The sequence below is a fragment of the Cebus imitator genome, unplaced genomic scaffold, assembly GCF_001604975.1.
Source record: "Cebus imitator isolate Cc_AM_T3 unplaced genomic scaffold, Cebus_imitator-1.0 Scaffold195, whole genome shotgun sequence".
Classification (NCBI taxonomy): domain Eukaryota; kingdom Metazoa; phylum Chordata; class Mammalia; order Primates; family Cebidae; genus Cebus; species Cebus imitator.
The window spans coordinates 1,077,347-1,097,744 of NW_016107510.1; the positions used below are offsets into that span (position 1 = coordinate 1,077,347).

Consider the following 20,398-nt stretch of genomic DNA (forward strand, 5'->3'; position numbering starts at 1 on the left):
ATCCCAAACTAAAACATCTTCAACATTTAAAAGAGATACAATATTTTCAAAAGTGAGCACAACTTAGCATACAAAAAGACTACATGTCCTATTATATGTGTAAGGAAAAAAAAGAACAATATAAGTGAATATTGTATTACTCTGCTAGTGACTGAATTCCAGCACCTTCCATTTGAAATCATACACAGGTATGAAAAAGAACGATAATCTATTTATAAAGATCAGCAGGGAATATATTACACTATATTGAGTAGAACATTTATGTCTCTATGGGATATATTGAGGTTATTCTTTAAACATGAGATCAGTTTTTCTGAGCCTTGTCTGAATACTTGAGCAAAATGCCTCTGTTGTCTTTTAGGTTTTATCTATTCATTCTACTTTCCTAATCATATTGTTCTTATCCTTTATGCCCTTTACCTTAAACTGGAGCAAGATGTTCTAATGAAGAATAAGCAAATTCGCAAATGACATAGGACACACTGTTTTGAAATTTTGATGACAGTAGAAAACTCTGGTAACCTCTTAAAGTTTTATTTTGAGAAGCATCACTGTTATGTGTACTTAATACACCTACATAATTATTCTGCTACATACGGATGCTACTTTTTTAAAAATTTTACTTTTTGTGCGTGCTATGTCTGGCATTTCTCCCCATGTTATCCCTCCCCACCCACTGGTGTCTCTCCCCTACCCTCCCCAACTGCCCCCAGTGTGTGATGCTCCTCTCCCTGAGTCCACATGTTCTTATTGTTCAACACCCATCTATGAGTGAGAACATGTGGTGTTCGGCTTTCTGTTCTTGTGTCAGTTTGCTGAGAATGATGGTTTCCAGATTTTGTAAAAATCTGCTCTTGTATCTTCATGAGCACTTTATTTTTGCATTTCAATATTTTTCTCTTTTAGTGCTTTATTTTTTGGCACATAGATATTTATTTTAGATTTATTTATATGTTACTTTGGATACATTGACATAGTTGTATATATATTAATAGATTGTATCAATTTTTAATGGTCCTAATTTTTCCTTTGTCAAACATTCTAATTTACCCATTAAATGTAAATTATTTATCAAGGCATGTTTACCAGTTCTTTCATACATGACTAGTTTTATTTTCCTTTAGAACTGCATGTAAGTAGAAAAGCAGGAGGTAGTCTATTTCAAGAGACTATGCTTTAGAATAGTGGAAATAATTACTTTTTATATTTGTCTTTCAAAATCTACTTATTTTGTGGTCTTCTGCTATTTTCTTCTAAATTGTTTTACATTCTTTCTATTTTCTTTTCTAAATTCTTTGAATTTTTAAATATTCTTAAGCGATTAGGACAGTAAAACTGGTTTTCAATTGTGCTGTTAACAATCCTTATGTTTTACCTAATATATTGTTAAGATTATATTCATCTAAATTTAAATTAAAAACAAAACAGTAACTTTTGGCCCTTCTATACAAAAGATGGGAGATTATACACTACTCATTTATTTGTTTCCAGCCCAATTTATACTAACTTAGAAGTTTTGGAATTATATAGTAGATTATCTTTTCTTTAAAATATGAATTGCTTATTTTTAAATTATTAATCAAATTATTTATGTATTTATTCAGTGCTCATGTACATTCCTAACCATCTCTGACAAACTCATGCTTTAGTTTTTAATTCAACCTCTTTCAGAAAAACTGAGTCATATATTTAGAGAAAGTGCTTAGGTAATATATATTTTGAAAATTTTATATTAACTACTTTTTTCTTGTACATTCAAATATTCATAATTATAAAATGATACACAATATATGGTGTGTTAATACTTTTCCTCAAAGCTATTGTAGTTCTTTGTTTTACTGTTTTTGTTGTGGAGCAAATCAGAACAACCTGTCAATGTTCCAATGACCAGTGCTCATACAATTGCAGAAAGAAAATTAATAATGGTAGTATTGCCTTATATCACATATTCTAAAATAAATATTTACATTTACTTTCTGATAGAAAGAAATAATTGAATAAATAATTGGGCATAAGGAACAGCTTCCTCTTACATAAGAATCCTAACAAAAAATGTAGTATTAATGAGAGAAATAGAAAGCTTCATTAGAATTTAGCTGTAACAGCTGTCAGGCAAGATCTACCAATGGTTGCTAAAATCAGTGAGCAGAAGTGTGAGAAGAAACAGCATGTTTGTATAGAATCAAAGGACCTCCTTTCGTATATTTATTTATTTTTCCCTGTTGATTAATAAACCAGACCTAGTTTTAATATTTAATAGTTTGTGTTAGTTGTAACAATGTGTATATTGGATCTAAAACATGTTATACTTTAATCAATGGCTTGGAGAGAACTAATCAATTCATATTCTGCATTTCCAGCCAAAGGGATATAGGCACAACTGATGAGTGACACCTTCCTGTGGGAAGTTTCTTCCTTCCATCTACAGCATTGATACTGTTATAAAGTATGAATTTATCTTGCTTAAAGAGTTAAGTCTCATTCTCCATGGTTAATGCAGGATTGCTCATAACAGCTTTGCATTTCCTGTGTTTGTGCTGCTCTCTCTCTAAGGCTGAGAATCAGTAAGAAGGTGGCTCTGGGACTCTCTCAGTGGTTTTTCAGGAAACTGATGGTTTTAGGGATTTTTTTGCTGTGGAATTCAGCCCTGCGGGAGTAGATGGCTGTTCAGGATCCTGGTTAACAAGGCAAGATGGAAAGGAGCAGCCATCACCTAGGCTTGAAAAAATGGGTAGTAACCAGTACTTCTTTTCATTACCAAAAACTTGTTGCGGGTTTTCACTGAAACCCAAGCTGAATCCATTCTTATCTATTCCATGTCGAAATACTGGACTTCTGAATGCCTCTAATATAGATTTATTTTTGCTGACTAGACAACACTGATAGCCAAACAGAGAAGACAAGCTGACAGAAAACAGCTGCAGCAAAGAATAAAAACGTAATATGGAACTTGGCTTGAGTATCATGTAGGCCATTTGTCCAAAATTTGATAAAATACACTGTAAATCTGTTGCCGCAAAATAAAAGGCAGTAGAGCAGAGAATAAGCCAAGAAAAGGAGGAAGAACTTATAATTTGAAAATCCAACACAATTGTTCACCCATGGGCAATGATGATCCATCTTCAAAATACATTTATCATGGGCAGAACAGTGATGACAGCAATCTGGTTTTATAAGTTGGCATCTGTCACAATATCGGATTGCTCCTGATGGGGTCCTGGTGTAGATGGAAAGATCCTGGGCTGCTCGCCTAAGAACGTCCTGATGGGCTTCTCCTCTTGGCTCTGTTCTAACAATTTTTTCTCTGCATAAGAGAGATGGAATTCTTTTGAAGGATTCATTGGTAATGTAAAGATAGTTTTCCAGTATGACCAAATATTACAAAAAGTAGATGATAGGTCATCAGGCACACAGCTTGTTCGCCAGTGTTTTCCTTGGATGCTGTGCACAGCTGGATGGCGTATGCATAGCAGGACTAGCCGAGCAGGAGGCTGATGAACACCACTGGGATCCACTACAGCACCTGCCAGCACCGCCGCCTGGCGCTGCTGCCCGGGCCCGAGGGCGCCATCTTCCAGCTGCATCCACCCACTCAGCTCCGCCGCCACCTGCAGGCCTGTCTCTGGGGCAGGCTGGGCGCGCCCGCCACCCCACGGCAGGACGGGCCCCAGGGCGGCTGCCAGGTGCGCTGTGGCGCTAACTCTGCATGCTGCAGCCCCGAGCAGGCTCCGCGGACTCCTGGCTCCTCAGCCCCGCGGAGGCTGCGGCTGCGAGTGGAGCAGTATGTTTATTAATTTAAAAGAGAAAAGGATTAAATTTACAGTAGAGCTAACTGGCAGACAATACCTCAATAAAGTATCAAGTTTACTATCACCAGTAAAATGATATATTAATGTATGTGGCTCCTGATACATATACTGATAACTTGTCACTTTCGTGTTGTCTTTCCAAATGTGCATAACTTTACATTAATAATGAGAAATCTTCAAACAAGACCCCAGATTGAGAGACTTTCCACAAAATTACTGAGCATTACTCTCAAAGTTATCAGCATGAAAGGCAAGGAAAGGCCAAGGAGCTGTCACAGACTACAGGAGGCTAAGGAGATTACTATTAATAAAATTAATGTGGAGTCCAGAACAAGATTCTAGAAAAAAGTACACAAATTTATGAATATATTTTTACGTATTATATAAATAATATAATATAATATATATTTATTATATAATGTAAAAATATATAAAATATATATAATTAATATAATGTATAAATATATAAAAATATATATATATTTATATATATTTAATGTGGAATCCAGAACCAGATTCTTGATTATATTCTGGATTCTGGATTATATAATTTGTAACCAGATTCTGGATTATATATTTAATGTGGAATTCAGAACCAGATTTATATATTTGAGTATATGAATATATATTTATGTAACTATATAGAAATTTATATTTATGTAAATTTATGTAATTTATATTTATATATATATTTAATGTGGAATCCAGAACCAGATTCTAGAAAAAAGTACACAAATTTATGAATATATTTAAGGTTATTTTGAAGATAAGAGAAACCACATATTATATAAGGGAAAATGCTGAAACATATTTTCAAAAATAAAGGAATGGCGTCCTATGTTTCAGCCTAGAAATATTCTGTATCATAAAGATGCCAATTTTTTATTTTTTTATCTTCCACATTTTCAATGAAATTCTCCTCCAAATCTCCAGAGAATTTTTAACAAAATTACTGTTAACATTTGAACATTAATCTAGAAGATCTACTGCACAAAAATGGCAAAACACATTCTGGCAAAGAACCTGAAAGAAAGGAGAAAAGCCTAGTCTTAACACATGAGGAATGAGTTCTCAACAATAAAGCTGTCTTTAAAATTCTGGAAGAAATTCATTATAATTTAAGATTTTCATCGCAGTATTGTTCATAACCATCAAAAGCCAGAGACTCTCCAAATGAGCTGCAACAGGAATATAGATGAAATTAATTTTGGTATATTCAAATAATTTAATCTACATATCAACAATCCTGAAAAAAACCTATCATACTAATGAAATGGATAAATTTCATAAACTTAATATGAGTAAAATAAAACAAATATATGTACTGTGTGATTATATTTAAATAAAGGTATGTTAGACATTAGGATAGCAACTACCTTTGGAAAGAGGGATGTCTTCATGATTGGGAGAGGTTAGGAGGAGTTTCACTTTAGCTGGAAATACCCCATTTTTTAACCCGGGTTGTGGGCACATCGGCATGTTCACTTGGTGATCATTTATTGAAATGTATACTTAATAGTTTATTCAATTTTCTGAATATATGTTATACTTCAGTAAAAAGTATTAGCTCAAGGTACAGAGTAATAAAGCTGTGATCTTGACATAAAACCTTTCTAAGGATGTAAGAATTGCATAAAATAAGATAAAAAATTTGGATCCCACAAATCTGAAATCCTCAATATTATAAAAACAGATAAAAGACAAGCGGTATACCTGGAAAATGTTTGTCAAAATATATTAAAACATTGGATTAATATCTAGATTATACAAATTTCAAATAAAATTTTGAAAATAAAAGGCAAAGCAATTCATAGATAGCGTCAAAGCCTATGATTAGGTAACTCACAGAAGAAATACAACAGAGGCCTGGCATGGTGGCTCAAGCCTATAATCCCTGCACTTTTGGAGGCCAAGGCAGAATAATTGCTTGAGACCAGGAGTTTGAGACCAACTTGGGCAAGATAGGAAGATCCCGTCTCTACAAAAAATAAAAAATTAGTCCAGAATGGTGGCTTATGCCTGTAGTTCTAGCTACTGGGAAAGCCGAAGTGGGAGAATCACTTGAGGTCAGAAGGTGGAGGCTTCCCAGTGCCATGATTGTACCCCTACACTCCTATCTGGGTGACAGAGTGAGATTGTGTCTCAGAAAAATAAATAAACATAGTTGACAAGTGAGTATACAGAAATGACTTCAAATTTAGTATTACCTAGAAAAATGCAAAGTAAAATGCATGTTAGATTTTAAAACACATTACCAGTATTATATGTTGACATGTATGCAGGGAAATACGTAAGAGTATAGATGTGTGCAGCCTTTGACGAGGTCAGTGTAATAGTACCTGCGCACAGTATCGTCTTTGGCCTAACAAGGAACTGTTTAGTTGTCTCACTTATAAGATTACACATGCATACTCACAATCATGTACATAGATTTTAGCTAATGAGGAAAAATTGAGAATAAATCTACCAATTCATAAAAAGTAACGCAACCTCTGATATATCCACACTGTAGAGTTTCAAGAATATGGTAATTCTATGTGTAATAACATGAACGATCCTTAAGTCATATAAGGAAGCGACAATAGTAAGTTACAGAGCAATGTATCTAGTTGATAGTGTTTCTCTATAAAAGAAAACAAGCTGTAAGTATGCATGAGTTTTTATGGGCATTCATGTGTTTTTGTTTTTGTAAATGTAAAGGAAAAGTTCTAGAGAAATCAGAAAGCAATTACAGTGACAGTTCTAAAGAAGAAAATAAGGAAAGACTTCACAAGGACTTTCACCTTTTACCTATTGTTCAAATTTATTTTATTTTTTTACATAAAGACTCCATCATGCTTTACATAAATAACTAAAAGGGAGAAAAACAACAACATAAAACCCAACACAGACGTGTTTGATGTTTTTTTATTGTAACAGTCATGTTTTACAATACCATTCTTTGACAGTATACTGAAGAGGTCAGCATTTGCACAAATACTTAGCCATTCAGTAACACGAGATGTAGAGGTGGTAAATGAAATACTCACTTTTTGTCACCACAAGGCAGTCCTAGTGAAATCACTCAGGAAATGCCAGAAAGACAGCTGAGAGTTGACAAAACACGAGGAGAGAATACAGATACAATCAACATTTCCATGGCCCTTACTGTGTATGTTTTTCAATTCTCCCTATTTTTCTCTCTGAAGGACACATTAAAAAATGAAAGTAGTTTCTTACCACAAAGAAAGTACTTTAAAAAGCTATGCTAGATTGCTAAATATGGATTTTGATGAGTATCTAAAAAATTCTAAGGCCAAAGCACATTTATTTGAGCATTCAGTATATGTGTTTTAATTATATTAAGTGAGATTTCTGAACATCTAACATCTGTTTACTAGTCAACTCTTAATTATTTGAGTACAACAATGTTAAATGAAATGTTTTAAGGAAGCCGTTAGAACCGTGCAGTTCTAACAAACTCATAGGAAAGCCTTAGATCCATCACTGCAGAGACAATGGAGTCCACTTGCTCTTTGTTCTTCCCTAATTTCCTTGTTTTCTTGACTTTTGTCTGCTTTTTCTTATCACCTCTCCTTCAGTAATGGTGCATTATTCACCAGGCCTTGTGTAAGACAAGATTGGCATGTTATAATCAGACCAGTCAGTCAAAAAGTTTCTATTCAGAGACTATGTGCATACATACATTTAAAAATCATTTATTTCTCCAATAAAAGAAAATAGTCTATTGTAATTGTTGTTTCTGCTATCATATTACTAAGGGTACAGGGCCAACAAGCAGAAAGCTTCACTTTGAAACCCAGCTTCTCTACCTGTGACACTTATTAGCTCTGTGGCTTGTATTTTCTTTCTAAATGTCAGCTCTATGTCTAGTAACATTCTGGCCCTGTATCCACAACCACAGCAAAGCATAATGTTCTCAGTGTGCTTACCCAGATTCCAGAAGGGCTCAAATTTTGTTTTTCTCCAATAATAATGATGATGATAGCTAATATTCATTGATATCTTACTCTGCGCCAAGCACTGCACTAAGACCTTTATATGGATTATCCTATTTAATGCACATAATTCCATGAGGAATGTATTACTCCATTTCCACAAATAAGAAATCTGCAGATCAGAGAAGTAACTTGTTCAAGGTCACATAGCTAGTAAGTGATAGAATTAGAATACAAAGCCAAGCTCTTAACAATTACAATATTCAGCTTCAGTTATTTCTTGAGTGGCTTCCTCCGCTCACCTGGATTGCCTGCCCAGACTGTTGATAAACTATATCTGGCAGAGGATATCTCTTTCACCCCTGAGATGGAAAACCCATTCCTTTGTTGCTTCTTTTACAACTAATAGCTATGTGATGTTTAACTTTGAGTGTAAATTTGACTGGGTCATGGGATGCCCAGATATCTGATGAAACATTATTTGTGGATGTATCTGTGAGGGGGTTTCTAGAAGAGATTAACACATGAATCAGGGGACTTAGTAAAGTTGATTGCCCTCCCTAACGTGGATAGACATCATTCAATCTGTGGAGGGCCTGAATAGAACAAAAAGGAGGGGCAAGTTTGGATTCATACTCCCTCTACCTGACCACTTGAGCTAAAACGTAAACATTTGCTGCCGTTCGGGATCCTGGTTCTCAGGTCTTCCATCTCGGATTACAACGTACACCATCAGCCCTCTGGCTGCTAGCTCTTTGAACAATAGCCTCAGATTTTCTGTCTTTAGCTTGCAGAAGGAACATAATGGGATTTATCAGCCTCCATAATCATGTGAATCAATACCTTATAGGAAGTAATATGTTTATTTGTCTATCTAGTAATCTATTCTGTTGGCTTTGTTTCTTTGGAGAAGCCTAATGCAGACTGCTTCCCGCTTCCTTTTGAAAAACCATTAACCACCATCAGGATGCTTTAAAGGAGTAAAACAAAAGCATGCATTTAACAAATGAACTTCTACTAAGTGTCACACACTATTCCAGGTAATGCAGATATACGAATAAGAAAAACAAGATATCTGGCTTACTGGCACTGATAATGCCAGAGTGAGAAGACAGGAAATAAACACATCAATGATTAAGATAATTTTTGAAGTAATATATGCTTTGAGGAAAGTAAAACCGAATGATAAAAGTGAGTGTCTTTGGGAAGGCTACTCTACTTCACAAAAGACAAAGTAACACCAGCAGGTGCTTTGTTGAATTTAGTATGCTATAAACATACAATGGAGTACAAATCAGTGGTAAAAAGTAACAGGAGGATCTCCAAATACTAATAAGAAATGGTTGCCAGAGTAGTTTGTTACGTGGTGTATATTTGCTTATGATTTTAAGACAATAAACAGTGGCTATATAAAACAGAAAACTAATGAAAAGCGTTACTGATAGGAAAGGGGGAAAAGGTCTGAGTGGGAAGGAATTGAAAGAAGACTTCTGTTGAATGTGCCTTGGTATATAATTTCTACTGTGGAAGATAAATTTTTTCCATAATTTAAACACAGTTGTTTATTCTAAAAATCATCCTGAAGATTTAAAAGATTCACTGAGATCTTTTTTAAAAATTAAATATTATGTAAATGCCATCCATACTAGCTCTTTAGTAATTCTCAAACATGGCAAGTTTATTTGGCCTCAAGGTTTTTGCATTTAACATGGTCTACATGGAATAGTCTTCCCCTGTTTTCCCATAGCTTGCTCTCTTACTATATGATGTCTTTGATGGTATCCCCTGAGTGACCTGTCTAGAGTAGCAGCAGCTTCACTTTTCTTCATGGTGTTTATCACTATCTGTCAATCCATAAGATACAGAAGTTAGACTGGAACACCAAGGAAGAAACTGATAATGTTTAACAGTATCCATATCCTTTACTTCTTTGTAGGGTTAAAGCTAGATTATATTTTCCGGCCTCCTTTGCAGTTAGGTGTGTGTAGCCAACCATGTGGGTAGATTAAGTTCTCACCAATTGAATATACGTAGAAGTTATGGCCATCCAGTTGCAGATTTGACCCATACAGTTACTTTATCCAGTCCCCTCATTCTTACTCTGTCTCTCCGTGTACCACTGAATAGAGAAGACCCAAAGACTTAGGTAGGGGGGAGTTTCCAGAGCAAAGGATCTTTCAGTTGAATACCTGCTGGAGAAGGGTCCCTCTACTAACTATCCTACATTTTCCAGGGATGCAAATTTTATGTTAATTCACTTTATCAAAGTCTATCTAAACAGAAAAATGGAAATCAAAGTATTTACAGCAGAAGAAAATTAACTCAAGGAATTAGACTCAGGGGAAGAGAGTCAAATATAAGATAGATAAATCAGATATGAGTATCAGCAAAGAACTACTACTATCTTAGACAAAAGGAAGTACTGTGTTCTTCTAAGGATTTTAAAAAATACCTGTATATGGTAGCTAGTGATTGGTTTACACAGGGTCACCGTGTTACAACAATAATACCAAGCTAGATTTGGACTTTTTGTATCTAATATTCTCACTGTTCTCTGTGAAAAAATTGTCACCAGGTCTGAGCTTCAGAATGAAAGGAGACTATCTGGAGAGAGAAAGAAGAAAATCTGGTTTTAGACCAAAATGGAACTGAGTCATAAAATTTGCATACTGAAAGTAATGACTTCAATTTGTTCCCTAAGAACTGAAACTAATCAATATCAGTTATATAAGTATAAATCTCACCTAAAATAATAAAATTAAGATAAATTAATATATATAATTATGACTCATCTATAAAATATTAAAATAATGATGAGGATGACTGTGATGATGATACAGGTTATTATATCACGTTTTTAAAAAGTACCCTCATATCTTTCATGTTGGATTGCCCTTAAAATAGCTTCTCATATTTGCATGAATCCCTGTCCTGCCAGTCATTGCTGATGTGACTTTGAGTAAGTTTTTTTTTTTGTTTTTCAATTTCCTTTTCTGAAAAAAAAGCATGTCCTGGGAAGCATTGCATTTTGGTAGTTGGGTTGTAACACTCTCTACTTAAACAACTCTTTTTCATGTACTTCCTCAAAGCAAAATGGGAATCTGATCACTCAGAATAAAAGTCTATAAGAATCAAGTTTCCAAATGAATGCAATGATCCATGATGGCAGCAATCATTATATTGGATAAAGATTAGATAGACAATGAGTCATTTTTTTTCCTTACAATTGTAGGTTGAGGAGGCCCTGTAACTATATTCTCGTGTATTATCCATTGCTTTCTCTAGTGTGAATTATTGATTATCTTTTTGCTGTATTCTTCTATAAAATAATTAAAGTTTATAGGTGAAACAAGTATTCCCAGAACTTAACAGCTATTGAGGGTGTGGGGCATGTATATACAGAGTCAGCGGAGTGGAGAGAACACCTGTTTCTTTAGTAATGCCCTGTGTGAGATACTGGCTTCATTACATTTACTGCCTTTGTAAACTTAATTAACAAACATCTGCATCCTACTACCTATTCCCCAAGGTTCTGACATTTTCCTCATATTGAAATATCTTCATTTTTATTGATTGAACATTCCCCAGGCAGTTCTTCTGACAAAGTTCCCAATTGGTGAAGTGTCGGGGTAAAGCAAAGACTAAAATCTATACTTTCTGAGGCCTTAATTGGTTAGAATATCACTGTGATTTTTCTAATCATGGCTTATAGGAGAAAACTGCGTACATCACATAGTTTTCCTTTCTTTCTTTCTTTGTGTCCAATTCCACAGATGTCAGCAAAAAATTCAAGATCACTTCCATGTCTGTAGTGCATGTCTAACTAAGTTTCAGATCAATTCAGTTTGAGTTTTAAAAATAGCCAGTGATTCACTATGCAGATCTTAGATGTATTTTTAAACTCCCAGGCATATTCCTTTGTCCCTTTGGTGCCCCTTCAAAAACCACCCAGGGTTTGATCTTCTTCAGTAATGGCAGATTTATTGCTGTGATAACAAGGAATGAGGAAATCTGCCTGGTTCTCCTTCACATAAATGTGAGGACCTAGATGTGGATTTTGATGGATCTAGACAAAAATTATTTTACCTCCTAAAGACCTCTGGTGGGTGGATTTGTGGGCAAAAGATACTGTTTCTAAAAGCCCTCTGAACTATGCTCATTTCTCTTAAATTTATTTCAAAGGACATCCCTGGCAACTGACTGATTGCTCAGCCTGTATTATCAATGGCCTATGTAGGTGCCATGATTTAAATTGGCTCCCTGGCTTCTCAGGATGATCGTTAATATTTTCGAGGAATACAACCCCATGCCAATGGAATACTGTTAGGAAATGGAAAATTACAGACATATAGGTAAAAAAAAATATTCATTTTGATAGAAAAAAATATGTTCTTTTAATATGCTGCGATTATTTTTAGATGTTGAGATGAGAGCATGACTCACCACCTTCCATTTCTTCCACCCCTTATGCCGGCCCCCACTCATCTTTCCTGACACATCGTGATGATGAAGGGAATGACAGCCTGTTCTCCACAGTGTGGTCATCACCGCGTGTTGCAGCTGCTTTGGGGAAAATATAGGGTGCTCTATTTCTTGGCTACAGATCCCCAGACTCAACGTCAGTATTCTGTGGGTCACTGCACACTGTGACCAAAAATATATCCCAAAAGGCATTCAGTGGGAGCACCTTTTTCTAGTGGTTACCAATAAGATTTAGAATATCAGGGATCTAGAGCCAAATGTGGCTCTCACCCCTTAGAAGTTGTTTAACACTAGGTGAGGTTTGTGATCTCCTAGAACATATTTTTTACAAAGAAATGAGTAATAGCCACCCAATAGGGTTATCTGAAATACTACATGAGACCATGATTATAAAGAATGTTGCACAGACTGTTTAAACCATTGTTGTCAGAATAGGGAAGATCATTGTTGTAACTGTTGGAGCACAAAACATGATACCCCAAAATACGACAGCCTGACGATTGAGAAAAGCCACAGCAACAAGAAGGTCACTGACTTTATCCCTTCTTTCTTCCCTGAAACATGGCTATAAAGGCTTTCTCTGACCTACCTTGCTCAGGAAGAAGGAATGTCACACAGAGACACAGGAAAGAATGTGAACAAACAGCCCTTGCTGAAGGTGCTCCTCACTCTGCATTTATTACCATTAGATCATACCCCTTTTTGTCCAATCATGTTTCTCCACAACTATCCACTTATTTCATCAGATTTAGCATAAAAAATATAGTTTTCCTTGGATTCATGGGTCTTCATTTCTGAAGGCTCCCAAGTCAGATGAAACCTTTATTAAATAAGTTAGGCTTTTCTCTTGTTAATCTGTCTTTTGTTATTGGAGAATCAGCCATAAATCTTGCAAATAATGAGGAAAAGGTGTTACATTTTCTCTTCTACACAATCATAGTGATTCCAACTTCAGCCGTTCCCGTTTTTTTCAACTGCAAAATTAAAATATTCCTATAGCATCCACTATATCATGAGACTAAATTTCTACATCTTTATATAAGCATGGTGTGCGCTTATGGGAAGGGTCCTAAGAAAATCCAAATAATTGTGATTGAGATTTAAATTGGGGGGACAGCTATTTGCTTTTTTGATATTGAGAAAGCAATTTCCTATGTCATTTGATTTTTTTCTTATGCTTAAGAGACAATTATTTATTTGTAGTCAATTTTATCAAGCCTTAGGCATGATTCATGTTCTATCCCATCCCCAGCCAAGATGCCTGCCCACCTGCTCCCCCACACTCCCCAGTTCTGTCTCATTGCAGGCCCACTGCTCATATTTTCAGAATTACGCTTTGCCAACTTCTCTATTATTCCTCTGCCCACCTTATTCCTTACAAAAGTAGTCTGTCCTTAGGCTAATTTCTCAGACTGACCAGAAAAATAATGACCACTGTGATGCACCCTTAAAAAAAAATAAAAGAAGCAACAAAGTAGTGTTCAAACTCTTGCATACATCATTATCCTCCTCTTGTCACACCCCCTACCCTGCAAAATCTCTGGTTTTCATTCCCTATATGACTGGTGGGTAGACGTGTTAAAATTTGTCAATCCAGACAAAGAACAAATAAATATTGTATTGGGATTATATCAGATTATTATTTTTTTTAAATGGATTTAAGCTTTGCTACAGACAGCTCTTCTGTCTTGGTCAGATATTATGCTTCTTGGTATAAACTTTAAGGTCAGAAAGTTATGGGAGATGTTTCAGGAAAAGAAAAAGCAATACCCATGTTGATTTGTCTGGTGAACCCTTATTTTCTCACCTCCTTTTCTCTCTTGGCATAGAGAAAGAGAGAGAAAGAAGACTCTCAGAACTAACAGCATATTGAAAATGAAATTGGCAAACTGCCCTCCTTCTTAGGGGAAGGTGAAAATATCAGTTGCCTGTTAGTGATTCAGAAATGAAATTTCAGTATATTTAAGTCCATTTTAGAGAGGGATGGAAAGTACAGCTAACATGAAACAATTTGAAGAAACAGGTTACTCTGAGCCCTACGTTGGAATGGGTATCTATGTGGTGGAATGAAGGAGGGCTGTGACCAAATAGAGCTTTCTTACTGCTGCTACTGGTGCCCAGAATCCAATCCATTTGTAAACATTGTCTTTAAGAGTGAATCTACTTTACTCCACTATCAAGACCTGATTAAAATACCCTGAATGAACAGAAATTCTAAGTGATAAAAATGTGTTAGTGCCCATTATCACAGGCCTGTCACATGGAATCCAAATTAAACATAATACTAAACCTAAAAACAAAAATATTAACTAAGCTTCCTTCTAGAATGGACTTTGCTCATTTTATTGGTATCTACCTTAATGGTACCCTAAATATGGGCTTAGTGTACAACAATGCATTTTTTCAATGTTGAACATATATAAGGTGACAAGTTGTGCAGTAATTATAAGTATACAGCTTTAAGGTAGAACTTTGCTCTGTATTGAGATACCTGGGCAATTTATCTTAGCTTCATTTTTTAAATATGTGTCATGCAAATAACAGTACAGTATAGGGTTGTCATGATGATTAATGAGATAATGCTCAATATATCTTAGCTCTTACTATTCAAATTATTTGAATTCCAGTGTCTTAACTAGGTGACACAAACATTGTGGCCAAATATTCAGTTGGTGCAAAAGTAATTAAAGCTTTTGCAATTAAAAGTAATCACAAAACTTGAGTTGCTCATATTTCTTCAGTAAAAAAAGAAATGAATATCTGAATAATGGGGTTAATGAGGAATATTGTGGAGAGGTGGAAAAAAATCACATACTTTTAAAAGAACTAAGTCTACCACATAGTAGACATGCAACAAATCTTAGTTCTCTGTTACTAGCATACCTCACCAGCATCTTAGTATTGATGGCTTTTTAAATTTATTTTTTCTTACTCTGAAGTACAAATTATATAAGAGCTATGAAGAAAGGGATAGGGAGACAGTCACAAAATGAGGAAATTCTATTTTGCTTCAAGTCACCCTGATGATTCAGAGTTACTTTACCAAAAAGAATTTAGACTGGACAATCATGGGTACAGCTTTCTCACTTTGACTGATTTTTCACAGGATTTTTATGTAGAGAAATAGTTTCATGCTGGTACAGAAAATTGAGCCTGGAGTTAATCACCGAAATGAAGATATGAAAAGGACAATTTTCTTCATTGCATAGTCTATGGGAAATTTGAATATTTAGTCCAACTAAGGGTGTGCCAGTACAAGTGGATTGTCTTAATTATATCATTATTTTCTCAATGGTTGTATAGTATAATTAAATTTTATATTAACTTACCACTTGTCGGGTCATGTTCTAAACGCTGTGTTTTTAGGAGTATATTTTTTAACGTATACTAATTTATGTGATGCTTAATACAATTTGTCTAATAGATATTATTGTTATCTTCATTTTTTCCAAGACAAAATGAGGTGCAGAATGAGTTACTGACTTCCTCAAACTTCTGGTGCCAGGATACAATTCCAGTGTGCAATTTTAACTGTTTTGCTTTATTTCCTTCCTATAGAAAGGGCACAAAAATAAGAGTTCATTTATCCAACCCCATTTGAACTTCTGAGCCAAAAAATATTTTTAATTGATGGAGAAAAAAGGCATTGAGATCTCTTAATTCCAAAAATAATATTCTAAACAGTGAAAAAATAGACAAATATATAAATTAACAATTTTAAGATACTGGACATCAGGGACTGAAGGACAGTGAACTCTGAAGGATGTGAGACAAATGAGAAGAGCCAAATAAATTCCCCAGGTTACAAATTTGAAACTATCCAGGTCATAGTATAGGGAAGAGAAACCTGTGTGGGATATAGAAGACTCCTTAGTTGAGGAGGCAGAGCAGAGAATCTGGGCAGACAAAGGCAGCTAGAATACAGGACAGGGTATGAGAGTGTGCTTGGAAAGAGAGCTCTAGAGATCTGTAAAGGGCCTTTCTCAAGTATCCAGCTAAATATTGATGAGTTGCACATGTATGTGAGAAAACTAATGACTGGAGAGAGAACTACACAAAAGGATTAGAGGGAACAGTGTCTAGCATTTACACAGGATGAGGAAAAGTGCCTGTTTATGTCACTCAGATTGAAAAAAATACAATGATTCACAGGAAATTGTGCACAGTACTCAAGAAAGTCTTGCTTCAGCGATAGAGAGTAATTATTTCTAGAATGAGCATTAATGCAGAAGCTAGTAACATATCATTAAAGCAAGATATTACAAAATCAAGCTGTCTTTTCAAGTAACTTAATTGCATTTCAGAAAAAGCTCACAGATATTTATAGGAATCAATAATATTCAGCACATATAAGGTAAAATTTATAATGCCGTATGTTCAATCAACGATTTCCAGATAGGTAGGAAATATTGGAAGGAGAAGAAAATCAATCAATTTAAATCATTTTATGTCTGAGCCAGATGTTAGAATCAGCTTTAAATAGTTGTATTCTATGTGTTAATGTCAAGTAGGAAAATAAAAAATATAAAAATATTCAAGTCAAACTTTGTAAGATGAGACCTACAATTTGTGAGCTGGGATGTGATTAAAGGCAAATCTGATAGTGTAGAAGAAAAGATGAGTGAATATGAAGACCTAGCAGTAGACACTAAAATGAAACACGGAAAAATATTTCTTCTAAGTGAAAGGATAATTACTGAGCTGTGGGACAACTTCAAGTGACATAATATATTTGGAATCCCTGAATGAGAGAGAAAGTGTATGTGTGTATGTGTGTGTGTGTGTGTGTGTGTGTGTGTGTGTGTATGTGTGTGTGTGTCATGTGTGTGTTGTTGGCGGGGAGGGAACTTGGGGGAAAAAAGGAGATCTAGAAACAATTTTTCCAAGTTCAGTGAAAATTATAAACCCATGGTTCCAAGAAGCTAAATTAACCCAAGGCACAGAAAAATGGATAAAATTACACTAATAAACATCATACCACATTGCCCAAAATCAGAGATAAAGGAAAAATATCTTTAAAGCAAACCAAAAAACAAACAAACAAAAAAATGCATTGCATACAAAAGTCAAATGTAAGTATGACAGCAGATTTTTCATAAGAAACAATGCAATAAAGGAGACAGTGGAACAACACCTTTAAAGTACTGAAGGACAGTAGCTGTTAAATTCTGTATCAAATGAAAATATTTTCAAATATAAAGATGAAATTAAACTTTGTCTTACAAAGTTGAAAGAATTCATTTTCAACAGACCTGTACTAGATAAAGTGTTAAAGGAAATACTTTATTTGGAGGAAAATTAAGACAGATAGAAATGTAAATCTACACACAGTATTGAAAAGCACTGAAAATGGTATCCACATGAATTCTGTTTCTAGAATACTCCTCATGAGCCCCCTTGCATATAAATCTCAGCATATCAAATTACTCAACCTGAAACAATAATGGGGAAAGCTTATAATGATTAGATTTCAATGACTTTAAATATCAAGCCTGAGCTAATAAAAGCAAAGAATATTAGTAGTAGTAGCAAATTATTATTAATAGTAACAAATTAATTGAGTGATATTTACTTTCTATCCTCAATTATGCTATTTGTTAATTTGAAGCTTCTCTAAGAGAATGCATGAACTTGAATTTCACAAATATGTGTGAATTGCACAAATGTGATATTTTTAAAACAGAGACTCAGCTCAGGATGCTTTCAGATATTAATGTTTCTCATCAAAGCAGAGTTTATGTCAAGAATTTTCTATCCTTTACATTAGAATTATAAACTGAAGACAAATTTATTAATTCACTGACAAATTTTGTTTCCTATCTATAGAATTCCCAAGTTTGATTTAAATTGTATATATCTAAAGTTTTATTATAAGTCTTTCTATTGTAAGAGTACAGGATCATTTGGGGAAACTAATATTTTGATTAACAAAGTTGTCATATTTCCAAAACAAATAACAAATAAGCTTGTGGTGGGGGCGGGATATAAAAAAAAGAGAAATTCCAATTTGAAAACAAGAATCACTGCAAGAGAAAGTACTGGGATTGGGGTTTGGGGACTGAAGATGAGGGTTAAGAAAAGAAATTATCATTTATTTAATCACAATATTATCTGTATTTAGATTCATTTAAACATGTATTCTCTCCTAACTTAAATAAAACAGAATAAGTTGGCAAAGTTAATCAAAGTATATACCCTTTGGCCAAATAATTATGCTTCCAGGACTATATTCTACACATATACTGCTATCTAGGCACAAGATGTTTGTATAAAAATGTTCACCATAGTGTTTTTATGCTAGTGAGAAAATGAGGCATATATGCCTCATTTGAAATAGCCTCCTACACATGTAAGCAAGGAGCAGATTGGTGTGTTACAACATTCACTTTTGCTTAAATTATAGACAAATATGTGTACACAAGCACACACATATATATATGTATACACAACTTAATGTGTATATCTCATGAGTTATATTTACTTAAGATACATATTTGAGTATATGTATATGTATAATGTTTACGTATGCATATAAACATATATACATGCACTATATATTTATATTTGGGTATATGTGTGTATATGTGTATATATATATACACACACATATATGTATATATGTCCATATATACACATATATATATACATATATATTATTGTATGTATATATATGTTTATATATGTACATATATATTATGTTTGTATGTATGTTTATATATGTACATATATATTATGTGTGTGTATATATGTTTCTATATATGTACATATATATTTTTGTGTGTATATATGTACATATATAGAAACATATATACACACACATAATATATATACATGTTTATATATATACACATATATTCCCAAATATATAAATATAAAATATAAAATGAGTCTATAGGCACAATAACACACACTGTTAATAGTGGTCGCAACTGGGGAAGGGAATTGTGAGTCTAGGCTGGAGACATCCTGCTCTTCTAATAATGTATTTCATATTGCTTCAGTTCTGCTTCACTGTTTGCTCTCAGCATATACCATGCCTGGCTTATGGCAAAGTTCTGTTTTCCAGTAAAATCACCAATAGCCATGTGTGGTTCCAGAGCACTTAAAATGTGGCTAGTTCAAATTGAGGTGTTCTGTCTATATAATATATACACTGGCTTTTGAATGATTAGTATAAAAATGAAGATAAAAATATTAATAATGTAATAATTATATGTCAAAATGATAATGCAGATATATTAAGTACAGTATACTTCCAAAAATTTTAAAAAATAATGATTATTACTTGCACTGCTTATACATATAGAGTGAATACTCAGCATAAAAGTTAATGTTTTTAGTATTTCAACATCACATTATTTCTTAAAATAAGTTTTGAAAGTGTCTAGATGTAGTCTATAGCCACACCTCCCTGAACACACCTGATCTTGTCTGAAAGTGCCTAGAGGTGTGTTACTTTCCTCATTTTACATATGATACGACACAGGCAGAGGAGCTTTAGAAAAGTTTTGAAAATTGCAGAGTAAATGAAATTTAGCCTATTAATTTTATTTGGCAAAATATATGAGCAGTTACAATTTCTTAGAAATATAACTGAAAAGAATATTAAACAGTTAATCCAAGTTGTTATTCTACTGTTTAGAGGAAGCTATTTAGTGTGACTTCTACATAAAAGCTTTTCTTTATGCCAGACGAGACTAGATGACTCTGGAATATGTTCAAGGCAGTCTGTGTGTTGCTTAATTCTTGTTATAATTTTATTATTTTTATTTTAATCTATGTACCAAGAGAACAATACCGTTCTGCTTCATTCCTGTGTTTTATTTTGGGTGCTAGAAAATTAATTGATACTTAGCAATCATTTAATGAATCAATGGATGAATCAACCAGTCCTTGAAATTAGAAAATCTTTGTTTTAAAAATATTTTAAGTCCCTTTGCACAGCCCCATTGTGTGAATTACTCATTTAATTACATTACAAATAATTTATTGTTCCATGTTTATAGAATTGTACTCAACAACATACCCAACTCTTGTGGACTTGTGGACTTGAGTTCAACTTGATATTTTTTTCACATTGTTTATGTGGGTGGAAACAAATTATATCTTTTTCATCTCACCCCTGGGGTTAATGCTAACTTCTTTTATTATTAAACACTTAACATTTAC

At 34.1% G+C, this 20,398-nt stretch overlaps 1 pseudogene; it reads right to left on the reverse strand.

Annotated features, from left to right (window-relative positions):
• Window positions 1-2,424: 2,424 nt before the first annotated feature.
• LOC108316968 lies at window positions 2,425-3,571 on the reverse strand (annotated as a pseudogene).
• Between the last annotated feature and the right edge of the window lie 16,827 nt (window positions 3,572-20,398).